This window comes from Balaenoptera borealis, assembly GCF_965194805.1.
Source record: "Balaenoptera borealis genome assembly, chromosome: 2".
Taxonomy (NCBI): domain Eukaryota; kingdom Metazoa; phylum Chordata; class Mammalia; order Artiodactyla; family Balaenopteridae; genus Balaenoptera; species Balaenoptera borealis.
Window position 1 is genome coordinate 124,509,854 of NC_138867.1, and position 14,553 is coordinate 124,524,406.

Below are 14,553 nucleotides of genomic sequence, written 5' to 3' on the forward strand. Positions count from 1 at the left end.
TTTTGGTACTGGCTCTATCTGGACTAGATCTGGAACATTAGGTGAAGGGACGTTTTCCACTGGTAATGAATATTACCTGTGGATTCCATTCTAATACTACACTGTAACCCCAAAGGGTAAGCACCGCAGAAGAAAAATGAGCCTCTCTTATAACCCACACAGAGCTTTTTTCAGGCAACAAACCTAAGAATTATGAAATCATTTAAACCTTTATAATGTTATAGTACTTTTCACCCTGGAATAACAGGTTATGAGAGAGGCTGGGGCGTTTATGGAAGAAAAGATCATTTACTGTTGTCACTCTACGCATTGGTGCTTATACTGAAAAGTAACTTACAGAATTTTTGAAGAACTTACCACCAACTGCATGGTGTCAGGAACAAATGAGTGTCATCTGCCCATTTGTTTAAGGAGTATATTAACTTACATGATAAACACAGAGGGAAGATTCTTTCCCCTCATACGAGTTGCTTTTGCGTAACCTTATCAGCTCAGATTTTTATAAGAATTATCTCCTTCTTTCAAGCAATAAGAGCCTGGCAACACTGGGAAGAAGAGAAATTCTGGAATAGCTCTTTAATTTTCTTCCTTTCTCCCACTAGCTGGTTTAATTGTTATTGCAATACACTCTACAGGTATTTTAGTAATGGGTGTAATTCTGGACATTGCTTTTTAAAGGTGATAGTATCTGTCCTAAAGTAAAAATACCTGAGCAGAAGCTTGTGCAGATCACTGAAATGGAAGAGTGGTCTGGAAATTGTAATTTTGAATAGCTTCCTAGGCAAATTAGAAAATTTTGCTTTAATGTGGTACAAAACATGAGTATTACCAAGTTTGGGTAATTAGCAAATGTTTATCTCTTCCACCTTTTTTCATTTTTACGGTTTATAGAGTGTGATTCTCCTTCAGATTAATTCCATTCTGCACTGTGAGAGTTTATGTGTTTTTACAGATCACATGGCAAATAAGCACGTCCTTCGGGTTAGAAATGTGTAGAGAGAGAAATGGAAATGTGACTGGTGTGGGTAGAAAGACCTAAATATACTGTTGCCATATATCTGAGTGGCTCTTTGGATTCAGTTGGTCTGAGTACAGAAAGCAGTGCCAGTTACATGGCCCAACAGGTCGTGTTGTTTAATAAAACATAGAAGTGACACAGGAAGCTTTGGCAGCACGTGGGTTTGATTTTGTTAGTACAGCTAATGGCGTGTACGCTTTGCCCAGCTCCTGCATGTTTTCCCCACGTTGGACAAATGAGCTAATGTGCTACTTCCAGAGAGCTTGGTTTTAGGTAATGGGCTCTCCTCTCTTTGTGGTATTTCTATTTTAATTCCACAACCTGGTGACTGGTCCAGGGTTCATTGATGCTAAAGGAGTAGGTGCAGGGGATGGTGGAAAGCAGCAGAAGGATGGATACTAAAGGAATCTGTTATCCTTGTCTTGTTTCATGTCCATTTCCTCTACTATTTTGTGTGGGTTCTTGGCTGAAGCCGTCTCAGCTGAGTAGGCACAGAGGGGAAAACGGACAGAGGCGTTAAAGAGAGGTTGATTGTGGAGGCAGGGCGGATTCTTGCCTGTGAGAGAGATTCTTGCGTGAAAGGGGAGACAGTCATTCTGGCCCACAGGAGAAGAGGATGCTGGTCTGCTGCAGCGAGGGCAGGGTCTGCCCTGTCCCACCTGGTGGGTGACGCGTAATTACCTGAGCAGCGCGCTCTGCTCTGGTGCATGTATTGTGCGAGGTACGGAAAATAGCACCCTCCCCATTTCTTCTGGTAAGTAAAGCGGTGTTTCAACCACATTCACTAACGGCCCATCAGTGGCACTCACTCATTCGAGACTCCCGCAGCGATTAGACAGGATGCCGGTTTATGCCCCAGCCATATAACTCCTCTTCTCTCCGTACAAGAAAACATTAGAGAGCGCGAGTGAGGGAGAGTGACTTCATTATAGGGGATAACCTCAAATCCACCCTAATTTATGACAGCGGATCTTTCATAAATGTGGACACTCTAAACCACAGCAAATGATGCGAGACATGCAAATGTGCTCTGACACAAGGTGTTAAGAATCCCTGCCTTGGAGTAGAAGCTCCAACATCTGACTGCACACCAGAAGGTTCTGGGGAACTTTAAAAGATACAGGTTACTGGGCTGCAGCTATGAAGATTCTATTTCTGTAATCCTAGAGAGGGGCTTGAGTATACACACACATACACACACACACACGCACACTCAATATAAGTATATTTTTAAATTTAAATTAAAATTTTTTTAACTTCCCCAAGTGATTCTGGCAGGCAACGTGAGAAGTACTTCCTAGGATCACTCCATATATTGATGACATATATTTCAACAGGCAGGACATCCCAAAGAGGGGGTCATTCCCTGTGACCCTTTGGATCCAAGGTCTGAGTGCTGCAAGGGCCTTTGAAAAGATCTCATCCTTAGTCTCCAGCGTGGGTCGGGAGAGGAGCGCTGGAAAAAGGACAGGGTTAGCACGCCAGCCTCCTACCAGCTGCCATATTGGTCCCCATGTTGATACAACCATTTCGCACACCTTCTGTGGAACATGTGGGAGGGGAACTGGGTTCTACTCAAAGGATGATGGGAAACATCATCATGACCGAGACTGTGAGTTAGCAGGCCAGGTGGAGCTGTCACTGTGCATCCATCACAAAAGCTGTGGCCGGACAGAATGTGAATTCCGTGTAGAAGACCCAGTCCTGTCATTCCGTAAACTGGGTTGTCCTGAGAATTCATTTTAAAACCTTTTGAGTTGGGTCCTCTTATTATTCCATTTTGCCGATGAGGAAACTGAGGTACTGAGAGGCCAGCTTGTCCAAGTTACAAAGCTATTAAGTGGAAGAGCCAGGATTTAAATCCAGATGGTCCAGCTCTCAGAAATGTCCCCACGTTAACAGCAACTCCCATACTGCGGCTCACAGAACTGCAGGCGCGCTGCTTTAACACAAAGTTTGCAACTCAGAAAAGGAGCCAATAGATTTTGTATGAAGGCAAAAATGAAGGTTTGAATCATTTCAGAATTGGATATGATGATTTAGAAAGTTACAGCCTTACTACTTATATAACCTCCATGAAAGAGGCTGCTTTTAGAATGCTTACTGGAAATTGGGCAGTTTTCTAAATGCTGTTTTCAAGAGGGACAGGCTCATTCTTTTCATTCTCCAGTATTAGTTTTAGCCCCCTATGTTCATCTCCTATTATTATTGCTTAATATAATCCTTAAATATTGGAAAATGTGAGCAGAACTTGCTCTGGTAATTTTATTGTGCCTTGCAGTTTAAACAAATATTGTCTCGGGGGCAGTGATGTATCCCCTGTTTTTGTTTCCTGTCATCACTATATATATATGTATTTTTTCTATTTGTGCCTCTTTTATTCTCATTCTATTCTTCAAGATTGTCTTTATGAAGATACATCTGTTTAGCTTTGGTGATTAGCAGAAACATTAGCAGACCTACTGTTTCAGAGCATAAATAATTAACGGCTGTTCCTCATTAATTTCTTCTGAAACCGACTCTTGTTAGACTACCGTCAGATATATTTCTTGAATTAAGAGAAGATCTAAGGAAAAGGTTCTCACTGTCTATTTTGAAAACAGATCATTTACTTTTGAGGGAAAATTATGACATGTGAGTTCATAGATGGCAATAAAAAGAAACCTCTTTTAATGAGATAGGACATATGTCTTTTGTTTGCTAAGGGCCTTCCATCACAAGTTGCCTGTTCTGTGACCTGTTTCCCTCATTTCCACACAAACCTGCCTTTTTTTATTTTCATTTAATGCAAGTAGTAACTATTTATTGTATTGAAATATTTATAAAATATTACAACACACCTGCCTTTTCATCAAAACAAATCCAAAACCCAAAGGTCCCCTCTGTCTCTGCATTGATCCCTTTCTTCCCTTTGCTGTGAAATGGCCCCATGTCATTACCTGCTGGGGGCTTCCTCTCAGCTGATAAGCAGACAGAACCCTTGCCCCAGTTTAGTCTTTAGTTCCCTCCCTTGCTATTTATTAATGCACACACACTTTAAATAATCTGTTCAAGTTAATGGGCAGACAATAAAAATATAGGTTCTGAGGCAAATAGCCCAGTAAAATACTTCCCTAAGCTCTTTAGCCTAATTAATTATTACATTTCCTTCTATTAAAAAAATCAAATGCACATCAGGGTTTGCGTGGTTCTGACACCCAGAACAGGCAAAGCTTCCCCCCGCCCAAATATCAACAAAGTACCCTCTTGGGCTTCCCAAGGATCTTCAGAAATTATTCAGCCTGGCTCTAAACTGGGCTACACTTCACCCAACCAAAGGCAAATTGTGGTTGATTTAAAAACACAACAAAAAAGCTAGTAGAATAAGTTTACAATACAGAAGTAAGTGCCTCCAATGTAGTGATAAAGTATATTTCCTTTATGGCTTTGCTAAAATTCTAAGTAATGGCAACCACTGCAAGCAAGGAAAGCTGTGTTTCTTAGATGTTTTCTTAGCCATGGTGGCCTCTGAAGATTTATCCCAAAGTAACAGTGCCAGGTACTGAAACTTAGCAGGACCCTATGGTCCTTTGCCCCCCATGTCCTCCACCTGCCTTTTGTCTGTGGAAAAATTTTACCAAAAGAATAAGTTTAATCAGAGAAGTGAGAAAATGCAGAAACAAAGGAAAACTGTCAAAGGAGACCAAATAATAATAGTTTAGTCATTAGGCATAGTCAAGGCCCTTTAGTTCCTTCTCAAGGGCTATAGATAATATTCTGAGCCACATCCTGTGAGCTGTCTTATAGATGCTGAAACCCTCACCAGGTGGAAGAAGTTAACTACATGATGACCAGGCTGTAGCCATGACATAAGCTGCCACAATTCTGAGAATTGGCCTCAAAGAAATGGAAACAAAGCGACCCTGGAACTGAAGATTAACTGTACCTAAACAATCGAGATGACGCTGGTCAGACCACCGATGACCAATTTCAAGATGACTGTCAGAGCTGACTGTACTGTTTCTGCTTGTAGCCCCCTCCCTCTGTCTATAAAAGCTCTTGCCCACTGATTGTCAGTGGAGGGAAGTCAGCCTCTGGACAGGCGACTGCCCTCCTGCCGCAGTTGCCAGAATCCAAAATAAAGCAAACTTTCCATTCCACCAGCCTTGCCTCTTTATTGGTTTTTAAGCGGCGAGCAGCCGGACCCCACTTTCTGTTACAGCACTAATGAGAAATGTTGGTGTCAACCTGAAAGACCAGCGCTATTAGTAGATTGATTAAATAAATTATAGTTTGGCAATACAGCTGAATAGACCCATCCATTATAAATAATGTAATGAAAATAGCTAACTTTTTGAGCACATTAAACATAGTGCTAAGTGTTAAATAATAGTTTTAAAGGACGTTTTAAAAATGTTTCATTGAATTTTACAATAATCCTTAAGGTGCATATTATTATCCCCACTTTACAGATGAGAAACTAAAGCACAGAGAGATTAAGTAATTTGCCCAGGGTCACACAGTGAAGAAATGGCAGAACTCATCTATGAATCCAGGTAAGATGAAATAAAATTGTCCAAATGGATTGTTAAGGGAGAAAAAGACATCATGGAACTGATTATCTAGTTAGTTCCCATTTTAATTAAAAAAAGAAGACAGTTTTTATTTTCTTCTTTTACTAGAGATCATATATCACTTTTTCATTTTTGTAAGTGGAAAAAAATTCCTTTGACATTTGAGATAAAATATGTTGGGTTATATTTGACATAAAGTGTGTTGGCTATTTATAGGACTACACCACAATGTCTATTTAGTGTCTACTTAATGACATTGAGACGGCATTCCTTTTTTTGAGCTTGCTGTCTAAATTCAGAAAAGACTAGGCAACTCATTGAAAGAACTCTGGAGAAAAGCATAAAGCTCTAGTTTTCTGTGAAATTTGTTTCCACTATAATTTAGAATTGGTTCATAAAAAAAAACTAGGCAATAACTCTCAGCTGTCTAACCAGCTGCAACGTAGCTGGCAGGCTGTGGCTGAGAGCCCTCATGGCAAGAGTTAGGTGAAGGCGCACGACGGGAGAAGCGCACACCAGCACACTCACGCCGCCATCGCGGTATTGGTTTCTTTAATGAATGGTGCCTTAAAGTTGTATTGAAGTGAATATACATTATTAGCATCGCTTACCATGTTTACGATCCACTCCACAACAAAGTGCCATAAAAAGCAGAGTTAGTACCAGTTAATATCCAATTGCTCATCAAACTTTAATTTGTATTTGCTTTCCCCTGATTGATACATCTTTTATAACTGAAAGGCTCCATCTCTTTATAACATATGCTATCATTCAAGGCACTTATTTTAATCACTCTGCAAACCAGCATGAAATTGTCTAATAATTCACCCAGATTTTGTCACAAGTGCCTGAAGTCACAGCTGTCTTTTAGAAGAAACAGTGGTCCTCCTCAGAACATTTGGAATTATTGAAACAGCGGGTCGGATCCTTGGCTAGGAAGCAATCTTGGCCAACTGATTGATGAATAAAATACTGATTTTTTTCAGAGGCGTGAAGTTTATTTCCTTTTTTCACCCAGTGGTTTGGAGTTTTGGTAGCACAGCCTCAGAATAGAATTAATAGCTGCAGGGCTGTTGGAGTAGGTTTGGGGGGAAGGTTGCAGTTGAGAGGTGTCACCTGTCAGCTTGGTCCTGCAATAGCAATTTTCAGTAGCTACTCATCCACAGCCAGTGCGGATTTGGATTGGACATAAGGTAAAAACAAACAAAACCAGTTATCTTTCATGTTACCTTCTATTAGGCCTTCTACAGAAAGTGAATAAAGCACCATGCAGGAAGCTTCTTTTTGTCTGGCTGTCAACAGCTTGAGGGTTCTCCAGGGCACCGGAGGGGATTGCCTGCACACAGAGTGACCTACAAGACCCTGGCCCTTCCCCTTCCCCTTCCCCCCAGAGCCCATGCAAGGCTTCTTAAGTGTCTAGGTCACTGCCATGTTTTAAAGGTTCCTGCTCTATTAGAAAATAAAAGAAGTAACCAACATGAAAATATGAAATCGGCATATTTAAAATCCTCACCTTAAATAATATAAATGCTTTAGCATTTAAAGAAGAGGAAGAAGAGAAGGAAGAAAGGAGAGGAAGAGAGAAAAGAAAAATTACAGTGACTCTCAGTATAACCTTATTTGGAGAAAAATCTCAAAGGTCTAAACCCCCCTGCCCCCCAAAAAAATCCTCTTGGCCAACCACACGGTAGATCCCGAGCCTTAGCATGGGAGATACAGACACCGGGCAAATGCTTGTGTTCGGCGGGGTGGGAGTGGGTACGGGGTAGTGTCTGGTGCTTTGAACATTTTTGTTATGTATATCAAACCCGCTTATAGTGAGAGTGAAGAAGGGCTTGGGCAGAGTTACAATCCCGGTGCTACTTTAGTCCTTCCATCCTGCCCTTGGCATCTGGGTGAGAGTCTCTTGAGGAGGGAACAGACAGTCAGAGCGTCCAGACCAAGCCAATGGCACCCCGCCCTCTCCCAACTATGGAAAAATACAGGATGGTGGTGCGAACACGAATCCTGGGGTCAGACAGGCCTGCTTTCAAATACTGGCTCCATACCTGCCTACATGTCAGATGTTGGCCATGCCACCAAATTTCCGGGCTATCAACACAGGATAAAAATGACACCCCCCAACCCCGTAGTGTTGTTATGAGGACTAAGTGAGGTCAGCCTCTCAAAGCACATGGCACAGCGCCTGGCACAGCATCCACGTTCAGTAAACACCACTAGGTATTATCACAAAACTGTGAGTTGCTGGGCTCAAGCCTACAGAGGCAGGAAAGTGGGTGAGTGGGCGGCTGCGCTCTGCTACCAGGACAGCCACGTGTTACTGCCAGAAGTATTATATGCCCAGGAGAACCTGAAATACAGCACTGACTTTAGTTTTTTAAGTCATGAAATATTTCTGACTTCCTATAAAGTTGAGAAAAGAATCCAGCGAACACCAGAGGTACCCATCACTCAGCTTAAGAAATAAAACATTACGAACAACAAAACGCTCTACGGCTATTAAAATGAATGAACGGGAGGGATGTGGATAAATCTCAGAAACAGAACTCTGATCCATAAGAGCAAGTGGCGGTGGGCTGCATACAGTGTGATGCCGTTTATACCGAGTTTGTAAACTGGCCCAACGATGCCGCGGACGAGCAGTTTAGTGAAGCAGACAGAGGTAGTAAAAGTGTCAAGACACGCAGGGGAATGAGAAGGGATGCCGGCTTAGGAAAGCTTTGAAGGATGGGGGCCCTTTCATTCTCAGGTGTCCTGGATGGGGGCCCTTTCATTCTCAGGTGTCCTGGCTTTGTTCTCAGCAGGGCCGAGGCCAGGAGCCCCCCTCCCTGCTGTCTTACACAGATGTTAGCCCCTGTGGAGGCAGCACTCTAGGCAAACAATGTTAAATACACCGAAAGCAAAATTCTTCCTTTGAATGTGCTCGGCTCCCATTAAAATCCAGGGGCGCTCTCTCTGCAGGCCTCCTGCACACCGTGGCATGACATATCCAATCTGAATTCTGAAGGTTGGGTGTGACATAAAAGCAGCCAACCAACAGCATAAATGTATATGAAATGAAATCAATAAAAAGTGTATTTTTTTCGGCTCTTGAAGATAGTCCTGCGAGGGTACATCACAGGAGCAGGGACAATGCTAGGGAGATGCAAACAGGAAGGAGGAAGGGAGGGAGGCCCTGGGGACAGAGGCGGGGGAGCTGAGGGGAGGGGCTTGGTTAACGCTAATATTCACTGTGTGAATCAAGGTTTAGGGAGAACTGTTCTTCCTTTTCCCTCATCACCTAAAAAAAAAAAAAATCAATTATCAATGCTTATACCATGAAACAAGGATATCTGGCTTGTTCATTCTGCTTTTACCTAAGAGGTCATCATAATAAAGAATTATTTCCGAGATCAGATTGATAATCGCAAAAGGTTGATATCAGATTATGAGTTTATGGTGGATTAAAAACTGAAATCAGGCAGAGAAAGAGAAATGCCTTTATTCATACATTTTTTTCTGCTATAACAGTAGTGGAATTTTTATATCTCAGAAAAATAAAATGCCAGGGTACAGCCACTATGGAAAACAGTATGGAGGTTCCTCAGAAAACTGAAAGTAGAATTACCATATGACCCAGCAATTCCACTCCTGGGCATATACCGAGACAAAACTCTAATCCAAAAAGATACATGCACCCCTATGTATACGCAGCACTATTCACAAATAGCCAAGACATGGAAACAACCTAAAAATCCATCGATAGATGAATGGATAAAGAAGATGTGGTACCTATATACAATGGAATACTACTCAGTCATAAAAAAGAATGAAATAATGGCATTTGCAGCAACATAGATGCAACTAGAGATTATTGTACTTAGTGAAGTAAGTCAGAAAGAGAAGGACAAATACCATATGATATCACTTATATGTGGAATCTAAAATATGACACAAATGAACCTATCTATGAAACAGAAGCAGACTCACGGACATAGAGAACAGACTGATGGTTGCCAAGGGGGAGGGGGTTGGGGGAGGGATGGAGTGGGAGGCTGGGATTAGCAGATGTGAGCTTTTATATATAGAATGGATAAACAACAAGGTCCTGCCATATAGCACGGAGAACTATATTCAGTATCCTATGATAAACCATAATGGAAAAGAATATTTTAAAAAAAGGATGTGTGTGTGTATATATATATATCTGAATCACTTTGCTGTACAGCGGAAATTAACACAACACTGTAAATCAACTGTACTTCAACAACAACAACAAAATGCCAGGCATTGCAACAAGGCCTTTGCATCGGTTATTTCATGTATCCCTCATAATAAATGTATCAGGTAGCATCGGAGAGCTTATGTGGAACCGGAGGTACACTGGAGAGCCAGGATTGAGCTTGGGCATCAGGCTCCAAAATCTGCCCTCTATCACCATGCGATATACCTACTCCCATTGAAAAGTAGGCTGCGAATAAATGTTCTTTGTTTACTAATAAAGTAATCCTCAAACTGTACTTAAACTTTACCACAGTGCTGTATTGCTGGTAGGGCTTTGGAAATTATCTAACGCGACCCTCTCTATCATAAACCTCGTATTCTAAGTGATGATGTGGTCTGGTGGTTGAAACCTTAGCCTGGGAACTTGGGACCTGTTTTCTGATCCCCTTATTATTCTAAAATTACCCTGCTGTGTAAGACACCCCTTTCCCCTTTCGTAACTGTTCTCTCCTCCCCCAGGCCTGGGCTTCTGCGTCCTTTTTTATATGACATGACCTTGTCCTCCTGTGAACCGCAGGTGATTAAACCATAGGTGGACATCTGACCTAGGGGAAGGCAGTCACTGGTGGGCAGAATCAGCCAGACTGTCTTCTGGGAATTTGGACAGAGAGGGTTGAGGAATAATATTGTCTCCTTTCTAGATCTTGGTGTTGTCATTTAGAGATACCTGGAGTCATCAGCTTTATCATTCCATCCTAAAGACCAGCTTTTTTGATTCTCAGCCTAGAGCAGTTTGTATGTTATATCATCCCATCTGTGCTTCTTTTACCCTCCTCTCCCTTTCAGAGCTTTTTACTTGGTGGGGTCACAAAACTTTGCTGCTCCATCATCATTGCTTTGGGTTATGTTTTCCAGGATTTCTGTTCATTTTGCATTAGTTGTTCATCAGAATGTTTTTCTTCTTATAGCAGATGGTGCTGGTGGACTCATCTTAATTTCAAAAGTGTGCTATTTTCAGACCACTATATATGTATTATGTGTATATATGTATTATGTATGTGTATATATATACACATGTATATATATATACACATGTATTCATTTTATTTCCCGGGAATAATAGATATTTTCTGACCTTTTCCCACCAGATTCCAGGCACATATGTGCCATTACCCAGTATCATCTTGTGACTTTGCAAAGACTCAAAGCGCTGGGTGTGAAAGTGGTCCATGAAAAGGGGGCTTTGTATCTCTTTGGGTTCCTTGGTTGTGAGCAATAGAAACTAAATCTGGTTAACTGAAACAAAAATGGAACTACTAGAAATATAGAGTAGCCTACAGAATTGAAGAAAAGCCTGAAAATCTCGAGGAATGGAGGAAATCAGCCAGTTCTGAAGCAACAGGAAGGAAGGGGCTCAACTTTCGGGTGTTGCAATTGTGGTGAGTGAGCTCCTACAGCCCTTCTCGGTCCACTCAGGACGGTGTTCATGGAGAAAACACGGGCCCGGCTGACCTTGAGTTCTATTCCAAACCATCACCCAGAAGAGGGCAAGGCTCTTGACTGACAGTCCCACCAAGATTGCTTCCACTCAGGAAGGGTTAGCTGCCCAAAGCAAAGTTGAAGTGTAGAACAGCAGAAGGGGGAATGGAAGATGGTCAGGTTAAAAATAGTTGTTCATTCTATGCTTTCCACATTTCGTTGGCACCCTTCCCAAGCAGTGTATGAGAGGAGCTGCCATATACGGGCTTGTTACCATCATAGTCATGGATCCACCACACTTAGCTCTATGTTACTTGGCACTATAGGCTTGTACTTGGTATTCATGGGCCATGAGAGCCTCCAGACTTACATGAGTGTGGTGCTAGGGGCTGGGTTGGTGACTGCTAGTATAACATGAAGAGATAATCGGCTCTGTGACTGAGACTAAATTCTATATCATCTGCAGAGAAGGAGACTGATCTATAAGAATATCTGGAGACAGAGTTTTCTAAGTGGTGATAAAGAAGTCAATAACTATTCCTAATCAGGGCCCCGAATATGTCTACTTCAAGTCAGGAAATGTCTTCTCCCTTTGATTTACTTACATCTTTCCAATGAAAACAAATATTTCATATTACTCAGTTTTGGATCATGTCCATATACATATCATGAAAGCTTCCCGGTTTATTCGCTGTTTAGGTTCACAAAGATCATTGTCCTCTAAAATATTCATCATTTACTTTAAAGTAATTTTTAGTGCTCAAGTAATTTATGTGCATTGTAGAAAAATCAGAAAATAGAGATTGGCCAAAAGGAAGAAAGTGAAAATCTACAGACAACCACTTGATAATTGTGTGTATGTGTGCCGCTACAGTTTTTTCTCTGTGTTTAATGTATTTACGTATATAGGTGCTCAAAAATTTTAAACATGGAATCATGCTGATCGTGTTGCTTTCATTACCTTTTTCATTCGACAATAAGTTGCTATCTTTCCATAATTACAAAAAGTATTTCTTTTACATTGTTTTCATACTTCTAACAGGCTTCCTATTTTAATATCACTTTGCTTACTGGTTCACTGTGGCACAAAGAAAAGACAATTTGCCACATACCTTATTTTTCATCGGTGCCTTCATTTTGATTTGCCCTCTTTATGTGACCATGAAACCTAGATTTTTCTAAAGTGACACAACAGAATCTCTGACACAATAGTGGTTTTTAAAAATAATTAATTGTTCTGGCAACAAAGTTTCCTTTCTGGATGCCCAGACGTGTTAAAAGTAAACACTCGGATGTCTTCTTTCTGAGGAAGAGGCTAGCATTGCTGTCTCTATTTTACCACTAAAAAAAAGGAGAGCGACAGTTTTGAGGCCCTGGGAGAAGTCATTGGCAGAGCCCAAAAGAGGACATGAAGTTCTAATGGCCCAGTCCTATAATCTAACCACAAAGCCACACTACTTCCCCTTCCGCTGCTTCAGGGCTGGGCTGGAAGAAGAAAGTGCCACCTCCCACTGAGGGCTGAATGGTGATTTGCCATTCACCATCCACGTCGAGAAAGGCACAGATGCCCCAGCTCTCAATTGCGGGTGGAAGCTTGTTATCATGTGCTGGACCCATTGATCTGTTTTGACAATGACTCCTGAATTATATGGCCCCTAAATGTTTGCTGCCAGAGAGATCTATACTGTGGATGCAATGATGGGTACTTACTGGAAACTATCGTCTGATAGATGAGTTTTGCTGTTTTGTCTCAATGAAATATTCCTGTGCACTTGGAGATCTCTCTCCTCCCAACTCTTTCCCTTGATTCTAGTATAATGTGTTGTGCTAGAAAATAGTGAAATACAATAAGGTTCAAACATCTTAACGTTTAAAGTAAAGCCATATTGGTTGTCTGAGCGCAGAGTGACAGAAGCTTTTCAGAAGATGATTTGTCAATTCATTAAAAAAAAAAAATCTTAAAAATTGTGTGTACCCATTTACCTCGTAATTGTGCTTTGAGTAACTTATTCACAGTGAATAAGAGCGGAAGACGGCAAAGAATGAATTACAAAGGTCTTTTCTTTAGTGTCATTTACAGGATGAAAAAAAATTGAAGCCATTTCAAAGCTGAACAATAGGAGATGGGTTAAATGAATTATGATTTGGTTATATAATGGTATTCTATGCTGTCATTAAAAATAAGTTGTATTAGTGTTTATAATGACAAGGAAAGTTGTTTGTGATATACTGGTTAAGTTTAAAAAAACAGGCTATGAAACAATTTGAGTTTGATACTTGTTTTGTAAAAATAATACAGGCATACACTCTCCCCCAGACACACCCAAATGCACATCGCACAGAGCTGTGGTACTGCCTGTCTGTCTTGCTGCCTCTCGTACTATTCTCCGGCTACCCCAGGCCCAGTGCCCAAGAAGTCTTCCTTCTCCCTCTAGCTACACATCCTTCAGATATTGGCTTAAACATCACTTCCCAAAGATAGGGGCCAGATCCCTATTCTACATTCTCAGAGTCACCATAGATGAAAAGGACATTTTTTGCATAGCATGGTGAGGGTCATTACTGCTGCTGATCAAATGCAAGCTATTCAGAAGTCTGGAAACAAGAAAATATAATTCTCTCACAAATTGTAATATTAATAAACTGTTCATTATGATTCTCCTATGTTTTCAGACTTTGCAGACACTTTGTACTTCTGCTTCCCCGCCATCTAGGGACAAAATTGGATCAGGCATCCCTTGCCTCCATGAAGTTAAGTGTGGCCATATGACTTGCTTTGGCCCATGAAATGGGAGCAGAAACATGTATCAATTCCCTGTAAAAGCGTTTAAGAAACAGTCCAGTTTGCTCTAATCTCTCTTCCCTACCATGGACTTGGAATTGTCCAATTGTAAAAACTTAGTCAGCCTTTATTGCTGAGTGAGGGTGACCTGGGCAGAGACCATCTCCCATTCCCACTGGAGTATGATGGACACATAATGTGAGAGAGAAACAATTCTTTGTTATTTGAGATGACTGAGATGTGCGGGTTGTTTGTTATTGCAGCATAACCCGGCTTATCCTGACTGGTACATGCACTTATCGCAGGTATAGTTTTACATTTGCTAGTGTAAATTTTAGTCTCATCTGTGGCGCCTGTCTCTTACGTACAGACACTGTACTAGAACATGGAACCTCAGCTATGAACAAGGTAAACAAAGTCCCCTGCTCTCATGGAGTTTCATTCTGATGGGAGAAACAGATCATGAGAAAATAAAGCAGAGATCTGCATGAAAACAAGTCATGTGCACAGTATGAGAG

At 41.3% G+C, this 14,553-nt stretch overlaps 1 protein-coding gene across 1 annotated transcript in view; it reads left to right on the forward strand.

Annotated features, from left to right (window-relative positions):
• The window catches only part of RBM27 (RNA binding motif protein 27), an 82,471-nt gene extending 75,917 nt beyond the window's left edge, over positions 1-6,554 (forward strand). The window contains exon 22 of the mRNA XM_082382662.1: positions 5,470-6,554. The gene's annotated coding sequence lies outside the window, so the exon portion shown is untranslated. The remainder of the gene's footprint in view (positions 1-5,469) is intronic.
• The last annotated feature ends 7,999 nt before the right edge of the window (positions 6,555-14,553 follow it).